This window comes from Papaver somniferum, chromosome 8 (assembly GCF_003573695.1).
Source record: "Papaver somniferum cultivar HN1 chromosome 8, ASM357369v1, whole genome shotgun sequence".
Classification (NCBI taxonomy): domain Eukaryota; kingdom Viridiplantae; phylum Streptophyta; class Magnoliopsida; order Ranunculales; family Papaveraceae; genus Papaver; species Papaver somniferum.
The window spans coordinates 12,812,354-12,830,763 of record NC_039365.1 but is presented as its reverse complement, the minus strand read 5'-3'; the positions used below and the strand labels follow the sequence as shown (position 1 = coordinate 12,830,763).

Sequence of the window (18,410 nt, the reverse complement as noted above, 5' to 3'; positions counted from 1 at the left end):
GCTGATACCACCGCTACCTCTTAAACCTTGATCTCTTGTTTTCTCTACAGATGAAAATCTAGATCCGGTATTTATATTCGTTATCTAGGGTTTCAATTGTAGAGATGACCAAGAGATTACTATGATTGATCTACAAAAGGTTGCAAATTGAAAAAATACGTGTAGCAAATCACTTTCACTATATTTGATTTGATTTTGATGTTAGGGTTTTAATATTTTTTGATTTATTTTTGATGTTCCAGTTGTGTAGAAGATTCAAGGTTCGGCTGCTTAAATTCGTTTCGCTGTTCTTAGTTTTCAATTTGAAGTTCAGATGCAGGAACTCCTGTGGGTATTAAAATTTGTGAACCTTCTTCCTCTGTGTGAGTATTTATTTCACTTATGATTCTAGTTATACCATCAGTTATGGTGTTGTTGTTACTGGTTTTGTGGTTAATCAAATGATTCAATTCATTCGATATGGTTTGCTGAGTATACATTTTAATGTTGGAATGAAATATGGGTGCTCATCGATTTTCTCTTTGTAGTTGTAGTTTTTTTGGATTACATCATTAGAAAGTCAAATTCTCATCGTGTTGCTCCTATTGTATTCGTAGTTGTAAAATAGCTTATTGAACCCACTTTTTGTCTGGTTTCACTTCTTTCCTTGCATTTTGTCAATATGCACATGTGGTGGGATTCTTGGAGGACACGATTTGCCTAATTTTTTCAAGGCTGCTGCTCATAAAGATATAAGGAGTCAAAGACTCATAATTCGGATGACTTGATGCGTTTTCTGCTTTCTTATTATGTTCAAGGTATAGTGTAACACAATTATATGGTCTAAAGCAACTACTACTTCAAATTGATGTCACTGCCTGGTTAGTTGATTAGTTGCAGAAGTTATTGAGTGCAGATGCTATTAGTTCTGTAGTTAAAAAGAAATTGGTGATAAATTCTAGCCTTAGTATAGTGAAAATGCTATTAGTCTTATATTTCTTATGCATGGCTTGGTAATTATGTACTAAAATTTTATGTTTAAACATTTTATAATTATTGTGGAAATTCGCTTTGTTTTTATTGAAGTTTAATTCGTCTACTGATGCCTGTTTTGGTGGTTTTATGGTACAGATTATTGAGATTTTTATGCACACATGTTATCTTGGTAACCATCACTTTTAACAAATTGGTTTCGTGTTGCAGGACATGGTAGAAAACTATGTACCTTTTGCTAATGGAGGCAGTGGTAAAGGAACAGGTTATGCAGCCAATTTTTATCTTGTTTTGAGTGACGACAGAATAGAAATGCAATGTAAACACAAAACTCACAAATGTTTTTGGTGCCGTGTTTGACAGATGGACATTCTCACCATTGGCAAAGGACCCTATGTTGGGGTAAGTTCTTCTGAAGTATCTACAAATATAAATCGTACTCAAGTAAATCTTGTAGGTTGTTAATATTTTAAAAAAGTCTGGTTTTATAACATAACAGAACTGGTGAACCTGTTGGTTTGATTTTTCTTTAAGTATCATTTGTTAGTGGTTGAGCTACCTAATACTTTATTCAACTGATATATGTTTCAGTCGCCAGTCTATGGTAAAAGGGTAAGCACTCTAGAATATCATACAAATAGTGTGCAGCACGACTTCTTTTTTTCTTTCTTTAGCTTGAAAAATCGTTGAAGTAGGATGACTCAAGGCCTCTGACCCATTCGTTGTGTCTTTGCGGAATCGAGTAATGTACTAACTAGTTAGATAGAGCGTTCCCATGCTACGGGAAGTAAACCATGCTCGAAGTGATACGATCAAGTTTCAAAAAAAAAAAAACCCGTCCTTTTCATCTTTTCTGTGCTGGTTAATGTTTTTAACTTATTACTTTTCTTATTTTGTTGATCAGTAACTTATTGTCTTTTGTTATCGTTTTTGAAAAACAGGTCTTGAGAATTGCGATGGATCCGTGTAGAAACATAAAGATTCATGGCGGGGATTGATGAAGAGAGGAACGGAACATGACTTCTTACAATAATACATCTCTTTCTGCTTGTTTACACTTGTGATAATAATGATATTTTTTTGAGTTATGATTTCTTGACTCGGTATATTTCCTAGATATGATATAGTTGCTGATGCTACAGATAATGCTCCGAGCCGGTTTATGGTCGATGATCGCTGTGTTGGGAAAGGTATTTTAGTGAATTACGTCTGTTAGGATGAGAGGTTCAGGTCCCACCTGCTCATTATGCCAGATTAAGATGTGAACAACTTGCTCATTTAAACTGTTGCCTGGACAAAGGGATCATGCTCTTTTTCGTTCGAACAATGACAACTTAAGACCTTCAAAACTTCAGGTAAGACTTCAGCTTGCAGGGTAGTCAGTCGTCTCTTTTATGTAATCCAGGCTGTCGATATAAGCTTGTCTAAGTTTTTTTGAAGCTCTGGTCAGGTTAAAAACTATTTCTTTTTTTTCTGAAATTTGTTAGTCTCATGCTGTCTCTATGGGAGGATACAAAAACTGGGTCAAAGTGGGCTGTCGTAAATAGGTGTTACTTGCCTGATGACTTACCAGACGTTGTCGTCCTACCATGTACACCAGGAATTAATGAGGTGGGTCATATTGGTGACGGTTATACATGGGATATCAGTTTTTAATTTATGTGCATAAACTTGCTCATTGATTTGGTTTTGTAAATTATTGGTACTATTCTTCTGATATTTATATCACAATTATCTAATATGTATCTAAGTTTGTGACAGGTGTTGTTCGCACTCTGACAGGTATATGAATCTAATCATGGTAGCATGTAAGGGAAGGCCTAATTGAGGGTCCATGTGAAGTCTTTTCTCCAAACAAGTTTAAGTAAAGATCTGAAAGAAGAAGTCATAGTGAAACAGATAATGGGTTACAACGCATTTCTTATGCAAGTAAGTCTCTTTGTTCTTCATGTTTACAACAGTTCTTGTTTTACTAGTAAGAGCATTGAAGTTTTGTCTATTGCTGAATTTTAACAATAAGCCAACCCGCCAAACCTGCACCACTGAGATGATGTATCTCAGTTTTATGTAGAATGCCTATCGCCCCTACTAGAACGGCCTCCTAGGTGGAGGTTAGAGGAAAAACATTATTTGATGTAGCTTTTAAGAAAATTACAGACCATATCTTTGTAACTTTGTCCAAGGATTGAGTATAGATACTGATGAAAGTTTCCTTTATGCATTTATGCATTTTCCATATCTAATATTATGGTTTGTGCTTGTGTTGCAGGGATTGTCGTGTCACGCAGAGGAGTTGAACATGTGCAAAGCATTGATATCAAGTGCGTGTTTTAGGCTACAAAAAGGAGTTTCTTATTTAAATTTAGGTTGTCGCGTAACTCAATTCTATTAGTCCAGCAGTTGATGTTATGAAGGCAAGTATAATCATATTTTTCTTGTAATCATCCTTAGTAGACAAACTTGTTAGTATAATCATCCTTTTCCTCTAATCATCTTAAATCCTCATGTTACATAATGTCATGAGACTGGAAGAGCATGTGTAGCATACAGAAATTTGTATCCTCATGTTACTCAATGTAAATGCTATACATTGCGCATAAGCCACAACTGAATGAAATTTGTATCTTAGACACTTTGTCAAGATTTTGGTTCTGTCTCTTATGAGTTACAGGGATTGTGCTTTTTCTTTCTGCGTTTTCCATATCTAATAAGGTCTGTACTTATGTTGCAGGGATTTTCGCATAATGCAGAAGAGCTGAACATGTGCAAAGCTAGCATTGATATCAGGTGCTTGTTCTTATTGAAATTCAGGTTGTCGCATAACTCAGAAATTTGTATCTTACATACTCACCATATATAGATGAATATATCTTTGCTAGAGTTTGAAACTAAACTAAGTTAGTCTTACTGGAATCAAGAGTAACTCATAGAGTTACAGGGACTGTGCTTTTTCTTTCTGTGTTTCTGCGTTTTCCATGTCTAATAAGGTCTGTATTTGTGTTGCAAGGGATTTTCACATAATTCAGAAGAGCTGAACATGGGCAAAGCTAGCATTGATATCAGGTGCTTGTTCTTATTGAAATTCAGGTTGTCGCATAACTCAGAAATTTGTATCTTACACACTCACCATATATAGATGAATATATCGTTGCTAGAGTTTGAAACTAAACTAAGTTAGAGTCTTACCGAAATCAAGAGTAACTCATATGTATACCATGTGTGGATGAACATATAATTGAATGTTCTCTCTTCTTTTGTAATTTTTAAAATGTTCTCATGTATAATTGAACATATCAATGTAATATAAGTGGTGCAGAATATGAATGATTGTTGGATTGAATCACAGGGTTATGGGTATTTGCAGGATAAATAGAATTTGGGGAGAAAATTTTGTCCAGGTCAACAAAGACCTACTTTCTTTTTTGCTGTTGCGAAAGGTTCGCAACATCTATTAATTAGTTGCTAAATCTGTACCACAAAATAGAAACCGGTCTTCTTTGATTTAATCAAACATTTTCGCAACTACTGTAAAAAAAATTTCGCAATAGCCAAAACTGTTGCTAAAATTTTACTGCGAATTTTGTGGATCAATTTCTGTTGACTTAGTCAAGAATTCGCAACTGTTGTACAACTATTGCTAAATTTTTGAGTCGTAACAGCCGAAAACAGTTGCGACTCCAAATTCGTAACAGACATGTCCGTTGCGAAAGTTCGAGTCGTCCCCTGTCGCAACAGCGGAACCAGTTGCAAAACTCCATTTTTGGTGTAAATCCTCTATCATTTTTGTGTCTTGAAATTGCATAACAAATAAAATGGATTGAACAGAAATCGAAGAAAAACATTTTTCTTTATTTACTAATACCTTCTCCTGATATCTTCTTATTTATTCATAGTTTTAATTGGACAAGATAACCGAAGCTTCTAACTTATTCATAGTTTCCTTATTTTGTGCACAAGATAACTGAAGCCTTTAATTACTCCGAGTTATGACAACCTTGTTGGGATGACTTATATTCATAGTTGTCATAGGAAAAGAATAACATAACTTCCAGTGTATTTCAGAAATACCCTTTTTGGTGCATGAGGTAACGAAATCCTTTTTGAAACCGCATGGGATACCAAGTACACCAAACTTTTTCGTTCGGCAACCAATATAGACAAAACTTAATACAATGGCAAGTAGACCAACGTAATAATCCTTCACAATGTGTATATAGAGTTAATATCTCAACCTCTACTCAATCAGTATGTATATAGACACAAGGTTCGTGAATCTGATTGCTAAGAAGAGTACTTGAACGATCTCAAAAATCAATATCCAAGATATAATCGTATCCAAATAATTCAATAGGAATTTTTCCAAGTGATTAAACTCGATATTAATGCACATCGGAAGCGCAAGAGATATGGTAATCGTCGTAGAAGAATGAAATTTGATAAAGTAACCGATAGATTGGATAAAAACTGATAGAAATTAGGTTTTCTTCAAAGAGATATCCTAAAATCTACGATTTTATCTAGACCTCGTTAAATCCCTAGGAATAACGACTATAGATATGGTTTATCTAGACCTCGTTAAATCACTACGAATAACGACTATAGATATAAGATTTATCTAAGAAGATAAAACTACTTAGAGAATCCACAACCATAAAGTGTAAAAACAATCCTAAAATGATTTATATACCATTCTAAATTAGGGTTTTTTATGTTTATCACACGGGTATTTCATCTTTAACTGGACTTTATAACACCGCTTGAAGTTTAATACTGAGCAAAACGGTGTTTCAACAATGGCTAATACTCCAGGAGATGTTTAACACTCATGCAAGCTATAATAATAGCTATAAATGAGAATTGCTAAAATAGTATGGTATGCATACCATACGAATATACCGCACTTATATGCCTACATTTCCCATATAAAGTCTACGACTGTGGACTAAGAAGAAAACTAGTGATGCAAAAATACCAAACTTGCAAAAATAAATAAATTATTTGAACTTTTTAAATATTCCGTCTTAAGAACTCATCTAGTTAAATACCTTAAGAAGAAGATGGGATGTAGATCCTATTTAAGTCAACGTGCACAAAGCCTTCTTTAGTTGAGTTGCAAAATATTCCCAACTCAATATGCCTCATAATTTGGAAGAAACAATGTGAACATCTTGATTAATCACATTCTGTGTCAGTGGTCTGTTTAATGGATTCTATTTCTTTTCGTTACTTTTTATCATTTAATAACATATTCTTAAATAATATACACACAACAGTAATTTTTCGACATAAAAATCCACAAAAAATAAAACAGTATACATGTGTGTTTGGTGTTTGTTGGCAGACTAACTTATTCCACTTATAGTACCTCGTATATATAAAACGTGAAAAACGGTCACCATAATTAAACTGAGACTCCGTGGAAATGAGAAAAAGTACTGATTCAAATCACCCAAACTGAAGTCAACTAAACAGTATGAAGCACAAGTGTCTAACGACATTCATATGGTGGGTAAAAAGTGTTCCGAAAACCATTTTGAATACTATGGGTGTTGACTGCTGAGTAAGTAACTGCAACAACCAGGTCTCACACCATGTTTATGTGTATTTTCAAAAGATCTTTATTAAATGGATGATGCATACCCATAAGGTGTGTTGACCGCATACAAGTTTTTCACCTTCAACGACTTATTTTTTCTGTATAATTTGTTTTTGGTAAGAAATCGTATATCTAATGTGAAGGAAGAATCTTTATTATAGAATCCCTAAACATTTGGTAAAGAGAATCTCATTTCATTAATACGAGGTTGGTAAAGGATGATGATGCAGATTATCTAAATATACCGTGTTTATGTGTATTGCAACAACTAGGTCTCGCACCATGTTTAAGTGTATTTTCACAAAATCTTTAATAAATGGATGATTCATATTCATAAGGTGACTTCACCGTGTACAAGTTTTTTCACCTTCAACGACTTATTTTTTTTCCGTATAATTTGTTTTTGGTAAGAAATCATATGTCTAATGTGAAGGAAGAATCTTTATTACAGAATCCCTAACCATTTGGTAAAGAAATCTAATTTCATTAATACGAGGTTGGTAAAGGATAATGATGCAGCACAAGTGTCCAACGACATTCATATGGTGGGTAAAAAGTGTTCCGAAAACCATTTTGAAAACTATGGGTGCTGACTGCGGAGTAAGTAATTGCAACAACCAGGTCTCACACCATGTTTATGTGTATTTTCACAAAATATTTATTAAATGGATGATGCATACCCATAAGGTGTCTTGACTGTATACAAGTTTTTTCACCTTCAACGATTTATTTTTTTCTGTGTATAATTTGATTTTGGTAAGAAATCGTATATCTAATGTGAAGTAAGAATATTTATTACAGAATCCCTTAACATTTGGTAAAGAGGATCTCATTTCATTATTACGAAGTTGGTAAAGTATGATGATGCAACTTATCTAAATACACTGTGTTAATGTGTATTGCAACAACCAGGTCTCGCACCATGTTTATGTGTATTTTCACAAATTTTTTATTAAATGGATGATGCAAACCCATAAGGTGACTTGACCGTATACAAGTTTTTTCACCTTCAACGACTTATATTTTGTCTCTGTATAATTTGTTTTTGTAAGAAAATCGTATATCTAATGTGAGCGAAGAATCTTTATTACAGAATCCCTAAACATTTAGTAAAGAGGATCTCATTTCATTAATATGAAGTTGGTGAAGGATCATGATGCAGCTTATCTAAATGCACTGTGTTTATGTGTATTGCAACAACCAGGTTTCGCACCATGTTTATGTGTATTTTCACAAAATCTTTATTAAATGGATGATTCATACCCTTAAGGTGTCTTGACCGTATACAAGTTTTTTCACCTTTAACGACTTTTTTTTTCATGTATAATTTGTTTTTGGTAAGAAATCGTATGTCTAATGTGAAAGAAGAATCTTTATTACAGAATACTTAGAATTTAATAACATAATCTCATTTCATTAATACGAGGTTGGTAAAGGATGATGATGCAGCACAAGTGTCCAACGACATTCATATGGTGGGTAAAAAGTGTTCCGAAAACCATTTTGAAAACTATGGGTGTTGACTGCTGAGTAAGTAACTGCAACAACCAGGTTTCGCACCATGTTTATGTGTATTTTTACAAAATCTTTATTAAATGGATGATGCATACCCCTAAGGTGTCTTGACCGTATACAAGTGTTTTCACCTTCAACGACTTTTTTTTTCTGTATAATTTGTTTTTGGTAAGAAATCGTATGTCTAATGTGAAGGAAGAATCTTTATTACAGAATCTTAGAATTTAATAACAGAATCTCATTTCATTAATACGAGGTTGGTAAAGTATGATGATGCAGCACAAGTGTCCAACGACATTCATATGGTGGGTAAAAAGTGTTCCGAAAACCATTTTGAAAACTATGGGTGCTGACTGCTGAGTAAGTAACTGCAACAACCAGGTTTCGCACCATGTTTATGTGTATTTTCAAAAATCTTTATTAAATGGATGATGCATACCCATAAGGTGTCTTGACCGTATACAAGTTTTTTCACCTTCAACGACTTATTTTTTTGTATAATTTGTTTTTGGTAAGAAATCGTATGTCTAATGTGAAGGAAGAATCTTTATACAGAATCCCTAGAATTTAATAACAGAATCTCATTTCATTAATACGAGGTTGGTAAAGTATGATGATGCAGCACAAGTGTCCAACGACATTCATATGGTGGGTAAAAAGTGTTCCGAAAACCATTTTGAAAACTATGGGTGCTGACTGCTGAGTAAGTAACTGCAACAACCAGGTTTCGCACCATGTTTATGTGTATTTTCACAAAATCTTTATTAAATGGATGATGCATACCCATAAGGTGTCTTGACCGTATACAAGTTTTTTCACCTTCAACGACTTTTTTTTCTCTGTATAATTTGTTTTTGGTAAGAAATCGTATGTCTAATGTGAAGGAAGAATCTTTATTACAGAATCCCTAGAATTTAATAGCAGAATCTCATTTCATTAATACGAGGTTGGTAAAGTATGATGATGCAGCACAAGTGTCCAACGACATTCATATGGTGGGTAAAAAGTGTTCCGAAAACCATTTTGAAAACTATGGGTGCTGACTGCTGAGTAAGTAACTGCAACAACCAGGTTTCGCACCATGTTTATGTGTATTTTCACAAAATCTTTATTAAATGGATGATGCATACCCATAAGGTGTCTTGACCGTATACAAGTTTTTTCACCTTCAACTTATTTTTTTTTGTATAATTTGTTTTTGGTAAGAAATCGTATATAATGTGAAGGAAGAATCTTTATTACAGAATCCCTAGAATTTAATAACAGAATCTCATTTCATTAATACGAGGTTGGTAAAGTATGATGATGCCACAAGTGTCCAACGACATTCATATGGTGGGTAAAAAGTGTTCCGAAAACCATTTTGAAAACTATGGGTGCTGACTGCTGAGTAAGTAACTGCAACAACCAGGTTTCGCACCATGTTTATGTGTATTTTCACAAAATCTTTATTAAATGGATGATGCATACCCATAAGGTGTCTTGACCGTATACAAGTTTTTTCACCTTCAACGACTTTTTTTTTCTCTGTATAATTTGTTTTTGGTAAGAAATCGTATATCTAATGTGAAGGAAGAATCTTTATTACAGAATCCCTAGAATTTAATAACAGAATCTCATTTCATTAATACGAGGTTGGTAAAGTATGATGCAGCACAAGTGTCCAACGACATTCATATGGTGGGTAAAAAGTGTTCCGAAAACCATTTTGAAAACTATGGGTGCTGACTGCTGAGTAAGTAACTGCAACAACCAGGTTTCGCACCATGTTTATGTGTATTTTCAAAAATCTTTATTAAATGGATGATGCATACCCATAAGGTGTCTTGACCGTATACAAGTTTTTTCACCTTCAACGACTTTTTTTCTGTATAATTTTTTTGGTAAGAAATCGTATGTCTAATGTGAAGGAAGAATCTTTATTACAGAATCCTAGAATTTAATAACAGAATCTCATTTCATTAATACGAGGTTGGTAAAGTATGATGATGCAGCACAAGTGTCCAACGACATTCATATGGTGGGTAAAAAGTGTTCCGAAAACCATTTTGAAAACTATGGGTGCTGACTGCTGAGTAAGTAACTGCAACAACCAGGTTTCGCACCATGTTTATGGGTATTTTCAAAAAATCTTTATTAAATGGATGATGCATACCCATAAGGTGTGTTGACCGTATACAAGTTTTTTCACCTTCAACGACTTATATTTTTTCTCTCTATAATTTGTTTTGGGTAAGAAATCGTATATCTAATGTGAAGGAAGAATCTTTAATACAGAATCTTTAAAATTTAATAGTAGAATCTCATTTCATTAATACGAGGTTGGTAAAGTTTGATGATGTAGAACAAGTGTCCAACGATATTCTTATGGTGGGTACAAAGTGTTCCGAAAACCATTTTGAAAACTATAGGTGCTGACTGCTGAGTAAGTAACTGCAACAACCAGGTTTCGAACCATGTTTATGTGTATTTTCGCAAAATCTTTATTAAATGGATGATGCATACCCATAAGGTGTCTTGACCGTATATAAGTTTTTTCACCTTCAATGACTTTTTTTCTTGTATAATTTATTTTTGATAAGAAATCGTATGTCTAATGTGAAGGAAGAATCTTTATTACAGAATCTTTAAAATTTAATAGCAGAATCTCATTTCATTAATACGAGGTTGGTAAAGTATGATGATCTAGCACAAGTGTCCAACGATATTCATACGGTGGGTAAAAAGTGTTCTGAAACCATTTTTAAAACTATGGGTGCTGACTGCTGAGTAAGTAACTACAACAACCAGGTTTCGCACCATGTTTATGGGTATTTTCAAAAAATCTTTATTAAATGGATGATGCATACCCATAAGGTGTGTTGACCGTATACAAGTTTTTTCACCTTCAACGACTTATATTTTTTCTCTCTATAATTTGTTTTGGGTAAGAAATCGTATATCTAATGTGAAGGAAGAATCTTTAATACAAAATCTTTAAAATTTAATAGCAGAATCTCATTTCATTAATACGAGGTTGGTAAAGTTTGATGATGTAGCACAAGTGTCCAACGATATTCTTATGGTGGGTACAAAGTGTTCCGAAAACCATTTTGAAAACTATAGGTGCTGACTGCTGAGTAAGTAACTGCAACAACCAGGTTTCGAACCATGTTTATGTGTATTTTCGCAAAATCTTTATTAAATGGATGATGCATACCCATAAGATGTCTTGACCGTATACAAGTTTTTTCACCTTCAACGACTTTTTTTTTCATGTATAATTTGTTTTTGGTAAGAAATCATATGTCTAATGTGAAAGAAGAATCTTTATTACAGAATACTTAGAATTTAATAACAGAATCTCATTTCATTAATACGAGGTTGGTAAAGGATGATGATGCAGCACAAGTGTCCAACGACATTCATATGGTGGGTAAAAAGTGTTCCGAAAACCATTTTGAAAACTATGGGTGATGACTGCTGAGTAAGTAACTGCAACAACCAGGTTTCGCACCATGTTTATGTGTATTTTTACAAAATCTTTATTAAATGGATGATGCATACCCCTAAGGTGTCTTGACCGTATACAAGTGTTTTCACCTTCAACGACTTTTTTTTTCATGTATAATTTGTTTTTGGTAAGAAATCGTATGTCTAATGTGCAGGAAGAATCTGTATTACAGAATCTTTAAAATTTAATAGCAGAATCTCATTTCATTAATACGAGGTTGGTAAAGTATGATGATCTAGCACAAGTGTCCAACGATATTCATACGGTGGGTAAAAAGTGTTCCGAAAACCATTTTGAAAACTATGGGTGCTGACTGCTGAGTAAGTAACTACAACAACCAGGTTTCGCACCATGTTTATGGGTATTTTCAAAAAATCTTTATTAAATGGAGGATGCATATGCATAAGGTGTCTTGACCGTATACAAGTTTTTTCACCTTCAACGACTTTTTTTTCAGGTATAATTTGTTTTTGATAAGAAATCGAATGTCTAATGTGAAGGAAGAATCTTTATTACAAAATCCCTAGAATTTAATAACAGAATCTCATTTCATTAATACGAGGTTGGTAAAGTATGATGATGCAGCACAAGTGTCCAACGACATTCATATGGTGGGTAAAAACTGTTCCGAAAAACCATTTTGAAAACTATGGGTGTTGACTGCTGAGTAAGTAACTGCAACAACCAGGTTTCGCACCATGTTTATGTGTATTTTCACAAAATCTTTAATAAATGGATGATGCATACTCATAAGGTGACTTGACCGTACACAATTTTTTTCACCTTCAACGACTTATTTTTTTTTCCGTATAATTTGTTTTTGGTAAGAAATCGTATGTCTAATGTGAAGGAAGAATCTTTATTACAGAATACTTAGAATTTAATAACAGAATCTCATTTCATTAATACGAGGTTGGTAAAGGATGATGATGCAGCACAAGTGTCCAACGACATTCATATTGTGGGTAAAAAGTGTTCCGAAAACCATTTTGAAAACTATGGGTGTTGACTGCTGAGTAAGTAACTGCAACAACCAGGTTTCGCACCATGTTTATGTGTATTTTTACAAAATCTTTATTAAATGGATGATGCATACCCATAAGGTGTCTTGACCGTATACAAGTGTTTTCACCTTCAACGACTTTTTTTTTCATGTATAATTTGTTTTTGGTAAGAAATCGTATGTCTAATGTGCAGGAAGAATCTGTATTACAGAATCTTTAAAATTTAATAGCAGAATCTCATTTCATTAATACGAGGTTGGTAAAGTATGATGATCTAGCACAAGTGTCCAACGACATTCATATGGTGGGTAAAAAGTGTTCCGAAAACCATTTTGAAAACTATGGGTGCTGACTGCTGAGTAAGTAACTGCAACAACCAAGTTTCACACATGTTTATGTGTATTTTCACAAAATCTTTATTAAATGGATGATGCATACCCATAAGTTGTCTTGACCGTATACAAGTTTTTTCACCTTCAATGACTTTTTTTTTCCTGTATAATTTTTTTTTGATAAGAAATTGTATGTCTAATGTGAAGGAAGAATCTTTATTACAGAATCCCTAGAATTTAGTAACAGAATCTCATTTCATTACTACGAGGTTCGTAAATAATGATGATGCATCACAAGTGTCCAACGACATTCATATGGTGGGTAAAAAGTGTCCCGAAAACCAATTTGAAAACTATGGGTGCTGACTGCTGAGTAAGTAACTACAACAACAAGGTTTCGCACCATGTTTATGGGTATTTTCACAAAATCTTTATTAAATGGATGATGCATACCCATAAGGTGTCTTGACCGTATACAAGTTTTTTCACCTTTAACGACTTATATTTTTTCTCTGTATAATTTGTTTTTGGTAAGAAATCGTATATATAATGTGAAGGAAGAATCTTTATTACAGAATCTTTAAAATTTAATAGCAGAATCTCATTTCATTAATACGAGGTTGGTAAAGTATGATGATGCAGCACAAGTGTCCAACGACATTCATATGGTGGGTAAAAAGTTTTCCGAAAACCATTTTGAAAACTATGGGTGCTGACTACTGAGTAAGTAACTGCAACAACCAGGTTTCGAACCATGTTTATGTGTATTTTCACAAAATCTTTATTAAATGGATGATGCATACCCATAAGGTGTCTTGACCGTATATAAGTTTTTTCACCTTCAATGACTTTTTTTCTTGTATAATTTATTTTTGATAAGAAATCGTATGTCTAATGTGAAGGAAGAATCTTTATTACAGAATCTTTAAAATTTAATAGCAGAATCTCATTTCATTAATACGAGGTTGGTAAAGTATAATGATCTAGCACAAGTGTCCAACGATATTCATACGGTGGGTAAAAAGTGTTCCGAAACCATTTTGAAAACTATGGGTGCTGACTGCTGAGTAAGTAACTACAACAACCAGGTTTCGCACCATGTTTATGGGTATTTTCAAAAAAGCTTTATTAAATGGATGATGCATACCCATAAGGTGTGTTGACCGTATACAAGTTTTTTCACCTTCAACGACTTATATTTTTTCTCTCTATAATTTGTTTTGGGTAAGAAATCGTATATCTAATGTGAAGGAAGAATCTTTAATACAGAATCTTTAAAATTTAATAGCAGAATCTCATTTCATTAATACGAGGTTGGTAAAGTTTGATGATGTAGCACAAGTGTCCAACGATATTCTTATGGTGGGTACAAAGTGTTCCGAAAACCATTTTGAAAACTATAGGTGCTGACTGCTGAGTAAGTAACTGCAACAACCAGGTTTCGAACCATGTTTATGTGTATTTTCGCAAAATCTTTATTAAATGGATGATGCACACCCATAAGATGTCTTGACCGTATACAAGTTTTTTCACCTTCAACGACTTTTTTTTCATGTATAATTTGTTTTTGGTAAGAAATCGTATGTCTAATGTGAAAGAAGAATCTTTATTACAGAATACTTAGAATTTAATAACAGAATCTCATTTCATTAATACGAGGTTGGTAAAGGATGATGATGCAGCACAAGTGTCCAACGACATTCATATGGTGGGTAAAAAGTGTTCCGAAAACCATTTTGAAAACTATGGGTGTTGACTGCTGAGTAAGTAACTGCAACAACCAGGTTTCGCACCATGTTTATGTGTATTTTTACAAAATCTTTATTAAATGGATGATGCATACCCATAAGGTGTCTTGACAGTATACAAGTGTTTTCACCTTCAACGACTTTTTTTTTCATGTATAATTTGTTTTTGGTAAGAAATCGTATGTCTAATGTGCAGGAAGAATCTGTATTACAGAATCTTTAAAATTTAATAGCAGAATCTCATTTCATTAATACGAGGTTGGTAAAGTATGATTATCTAGCACAAGTGTCCAACGATATTCATACGGTGGGTAAAAAGTGTTCCGAAAACCATTTTGAAAACTATGGGTGTTGACTGCTGAGTAAGTAACTACAACAACCAGGTTTCGCACCATGTTTATGGGTATTTTCAAAAAATCTTTATTAAATGGAGGATGCATATGCATAAGGTGTCTTGACCGTATACAAGTTTTTTCACCTTCAACGACTTTTTTTTCAGGTATAATTTGTTTTTGATAAGAAATCGAATGTCTAATGTGAAGGAAGAATCTTTATTACAAAATCCCTAGAATTTAATAACAGAATCTCATTTCATTAATACGAGGTTGGTAAAGTATGATGATGCAGCACAAGTGTCCAACGACATTCATATGGTGGGTAAAAACTGTTCCGAAAAACCATTTTGAAAACTATGGGTGTTGACTGCTGAGTAAGTAACTGCAACAACCAGGTTTCGCACCATGTTTATGTGTATTTTCACAAAATCTTTAATAAATGGATGATGCATACTCATAAGGTGACTTGACCGTACACAATTTTTTTCACCTTCAACGACTTATTTTTTTTTCCGTATAATTTGTTTTTGGTAAGAAATCGTATGTCTAATGTGAAGGAAGAATCTTTATTACAGAATACTTAGAATTTAATAACAGAATCTCATTTCATTAATACGAGGTTGGTAAAGGATGATGATGCAGCACAAGTGTCCAACGACATTCATATGGTGGGTAAAAAGTGTCCCGAAAACCATTTTGAAAACTATGAGTGCTGACTGCTGAGTAAGTAACTGCAACAACAAGGTTTCGCACCATGTTTATGTGTATTTTCACAAAATCTTTATTAAATGGATGATGCATACCCATAAGGTGTCTTGACCGTATACAAGTTTTTTCACCTTCAATGACTTTTCTTTCCTGTATAATTGGTTTTTGATTAGAAATCGTATGTCTAATGTGAAGGAAGAATCTTTATTACAGAATCCGTAGAATTTAATAACAGAATCTCATTTCATTAATACGAGGTTGGTAAAGTATGATGATGCATCACAAGTGTCCAACGACATTCATATGGTGGGTAAAAAGTGTTCCGAAAACCATTTTGAAAACTATGGGTGCTGACTGCCGAGTAAGTAACTGCAACAACCAGGTTTCGCACCATGTTTATGTGTATTTTCACAAAATCTTTATTAAATAGATGATGCATACCCATAAGGTGTCTTGACCGTATACACGTTTTTTCACCTTCAATGACTTTTTTTTTCCTGAATAATTGGTTTTTGATTAGAAATCAAAAAGTCTAGTGTGAAGGAAGAATCTTTATTAGAGAATTCCTAGAATTTAATAACATAATCTCATTTCATTAATACGAGGTTGGTAAAGTATGATGATGCATCACAAGTGTCCAACGACATTCATATGGTGGGTAAAAAGTGTTTCGAAAACCATTTTTAAAACTATGGGTGCTGACTGCCGAGTAAGTAACTGCAACAACCAGCTTTCGCACCATGTTTATGTGTATTTTCATAAAATATTTATTAAATTGATGATGCATACCCATAAGGTGTCTTGACCGTATACAAGTTTTTTCACCTTTAACGACTTTTTTTTTCGTGTATAATTTGTTTTTGGTAAGAAATCGTATGTCTAATGTGAAGGAAGAATCTTTATTACAGAATCCTTGGAATTTAATAACAGAATCTCATTTCATTAATACGAGGTTGGTAAAGTATTATGATGCAGCACAAGTGTCCAACGACATTCATATGGTGGGTAAAAAGTGTTCCGAAAATCATTTTGAAAACTATGGGTGCTGACTGCTGAGTAAGTAACTGCAACAACCAAGTTTCGCACCATGTTTATCTGTATTTTCACAAATTTTAATAAATGGATGATGCATACTCATTAGGTGACTTGACCGTATACAAGTTTTTCACCTTCAACGACTTTTTTTTTTCCGTATAATTTGTTTTTGGTAAGAAATCGTATGTCTAATGTGAAGGAAGAATCTTTATTACAGAATACTTAGAATTTAATAACTGAATCTCATTTCATTAATACGAGGTTGGTAAAGGATGATGATGCAGCACAAGTGTCCAACGACATTCATATGTTGGGTAAAAAGTGTCCTGAAAACCATTTTGAAAACTATGGGTGCTGACTGCTGAGTAAGTAACTGCAACAACAAGGTTTCACACCATGTTTATGTGTATTTTCACAAAATCTTTATTAAATGGATGATGCATACCCATAAGGTGTCTTGACCGTATACAAGTTTTTTCACCTTCAATGACTTTTTTTCCTGTATAATTGGTTTTTGATTTGAAATCGTATGTCTAATGTGAAGGAAGAATCTTTATTATAGAATCCCTAGAATTTAATAAAATAATATCATTTCATTAATACGAGGTTGGTAAAATATGATGATGCATCACAAGTGTCCAACGACATTCATATGGTGGGTAAACAGTGTTCCGAAAACCATTTTGAAAACTATGGGTGCTGACTGCTGAGTAAGTAACTGCAACAACCAGGTTTCGCACCATGTTTATGTGTATTTTCACAAAATCTTTATTAAATGGATGATGCATACCCATAAGGTGTCTTGACCGTATACAAGTTTTTTCACCTTTAACGACTTTTTTTTCGTGTATAATTTGTTTTTGGTAAGAAATCGTATGTCTATTGTGAAGGAAGAATCTTTATTACAGAATCCCTAGAATTTAATAACAGAATCTCATTTCATTAATACGAGGTTGGTAAAGTATGATGATGCAACACAAGTGTCCAACGATATTCATATGGTGGGTAAAAAGTGTTCCGAAAACCATTTTGAAAACTATGGGTGCTGACTGCTGAGTAAGTAACTGCAACAACCAGGTTTCACACCATGTTTATGTGTATTTTCACAAAATCTTTAATAAATCGATGATGCATACTCATAAGGTGACTTGACCGTATACAAGTTTTTGCACCTTCAACGACTTTTTTTTTTCTCCGTATAATTTGTTTTTGGTAAGAAATCGTATGTCTAATATGAAGGAAGAATCTTTATTACATAATACTTAGAATTTAATAACATAATCTCATTTCATTAATACGAGGTTGGTAAAGGATGATGATGCAGCACAAGTGTCCAACGACATTCATATGGTGGGTAAAAAGTGTTCCGAAAACCATTTTGAAAACTATGGGTGTTGACTGCTGAGTAAGTAACTGCAACAACCAGGTTTCGCACCATGTTTATGTGTATTTTTACAAAATCTTTATTAAATGGATGATGCATACCCATAAGGTGTCTTGACCGTATACAAGTGTTTTCACCTTCAACGACTTTTTTTTTCATGTATAATTTGTTTTTGGTAAGAAATCGTATGTCTAATGTGCAGGAAGAATCTGTATTACAGAATCTTTAAAATTTAATAGCAGAATCTCATTTCATTAATACGAGGTTGGTAAAGTATGATGATCTAGC

The 18,410-nt window shown here is 33.5% G+C and overlaps 1 long non-coding RNA gene across 2 annotated transcripts; it reads left to right on the top strand.

Moving 5' to 3' along the window:
• The first annotated feature begins 491 nt into the window (after positions 1 to 491).
• LOC113302362 lies at positions 492 to 3,379 on the top strand. Of its 2 annotated transcripts, none has more exons than XR_003336820.1 (7): positions 492 to 797; positions 1,183 to 1,237; positions 1,336 to 1,374; positions 1,914 to 2,327; positions 2,460 to 2,583; positions 2,755 to 2,901; positions 3,242 to 3,379. It is a non-coding gene; the product is annotated as an uncharacterized LOC113302362 (long non-coding RNA). The 2 variants fall into 2 exon arrangements; XR_003336819.1 differs by having other exon boundaries at positions 2,734 to 2,901.
• The last annotated feature ends 15,031 nt before the right edge of the window (positions 3,380 to 18,410 follow it).